This window comes from Acinonyx jubatus, chromosome B3 (assembly GCF_027475565.1).
Source record: "Acinonyx jubatus isolate Ajub_Pintada_27869175 chromosome B3, VMU_Ajub_asm_v1.0, whole genome shotgun sequence".
NCBI classification, from domain to species: domain Eukaryota; kingdom Metazoa; phylum Chordata; class Mammalia; order Carnivora; family Felidae; genus Acinonyx; species Acinonyx jubatus.
This window is the reverse complement of record NC_069386.1, coordinates 5879397-5881211: the sequence shown is the minus strand read 5'-3', so window position 1 is coordinate 5881211 and position 1815 is coordinate 5879397.

The window sequence follows — 1815 nt, the reverse complement described above, 5'->3', positions numbered from 1 at the left end:
GGACCTGACTCCTCCTCTCCCCGTCTGTTTAAAAGGGAAGTAACCTGACCCGACCACTACTCCTCCCGGTTAACCCCTTTCAGGCCACGCGCCCGCCCCCGGCTCCGCCCGGACTCCTCCCGCGCCCGCCCCCGCCGCCCGCAGCCCCCAATCGCCCTTGGGTTCCTGGTCCCCCGCACCCTCCCCTCCACCCCCACCCCCACCGAGTCCCCCTGGGGCCCCGCAGCCTCAGCGCCCCGCCCCTTCACATCTGGACTGAAGTTGCCACCGAAGGAGGGACACAGAGCCTCCTCGCCTTTGGAGTTGTGGGTGGGGAGAGAGAGGCCCTGTCACCCAGAAAGAAAACAGATCGCTGAATCTCGCCAGCATCTATATATTTTAAGAGTCAACATATATGTCCTAATGTTTTTATTTATTTTGAGAGAGAGAGAGAGAGCACAAGCAGGGGAGGGGCGAGAGAGAGTGAGAGAGACAGAATCCCAGGCAGGCTTCGTTCGCGCTGTCAGCGTGGAGCCTGACCTCAGGCCGGATCTCAGGAGCCTGAGCTGAAATCAAGAGTCGGACTCCTAAGGACTAAGCCACCCAGGCGCCCCTTGCCAGGACATAATTTAACTTTGGTGTTGCCTGGGGCTCATCATCAGAAGGCAGAGAAGAAGCAGCGTTCAGCAAATAAATAAATACATAAATACATAAATAAAATAGCAATTAAAAAATAAAAATAAAAATACCAGAGCCAGGAGTATGCACATATGCACTTCTCGTTCAGATTCGGCTTCCAGAAGCTGTGCAGCCATGGCTGGGCCTTCTTCTCTGGGCATCTTTTCACTGGACAGTCCCTGGTGAGACCCGCTATTCCTTTCCTCTGGCTGCTGCAACAAATTAACACAAACTGCAAACAATGCACATTTAGTACCTTAGGGTTCTCTCTAGACTAAACTCAGGGGTGTCCACAGGGGTGTCCTCCTTCTGGAGGGTCTACAGAGTATCCATTTATTGCCTCTTCAGGCTTCCAGAGGCCGCCCGCATTCCTTGTTCCGTGGCGGCCACCATTTTCAAAGCCGGCGATGGCCGGCCTTCCTGCCCTTGGATCCGTCCAACACTGACTCTTCTGCGTCCTGCTGCTACTTCTGAGATCCCAGTAGTTACACTGTCCACCGAGAGAATCCCAAATAATCGCCCCATTTTAAGTTCAGCTGATTAGCAGTTTTAATTCCAGCTGCAACTTCAGGGGCCCTTTGGCACGTAGCATGACAGTGGTCACGGTTTCTGGGGATTAGGACGAGGACATCTTTGGGGAGGAGGGCAGCATTCTGCGTACACAAGACGTTCAAGGTGCCTGCCAGAGTCTCAGGTGTGGAAGCACATTTAGAGATCAGCCAGTCTCATCTGCTCTCCTTATCTGTCACCGGGAGCTGTGGGGCAGTTAAGCACTGCGCTGCATGGCCCGGGCCCGTTGCTGCTTGACTCCATTTTATTATACTTTCACTTGCTCTTCCTTTGGAAACTGCACAGCGGACCAGGGTACCCGTACGCAGCAGCCTTGCTTCCCCTTCCTAATTTGTTCCCGTGCTGTTAACAGCCAGCTCACAAGTTTAGTGGAATATAGAACTGTGCTTAAAGTAAGAGTAGGCAGGCTCTGAGTGAGACCCAGCAGCTGGTCTGGGTCTTCCTTCTCTCTCTCTCCCCGGCTCTCATCCTGCCCCGTCCCCTCCTCCAGCATATTTCTCCTAATCTGCTCTCCGGCCCCAGAAGCCAAGGAAAGATTCAATCAGGGCAGGAGAGAATCTCCTGCCCTGGGTCCCTTTGCTCCGCCTT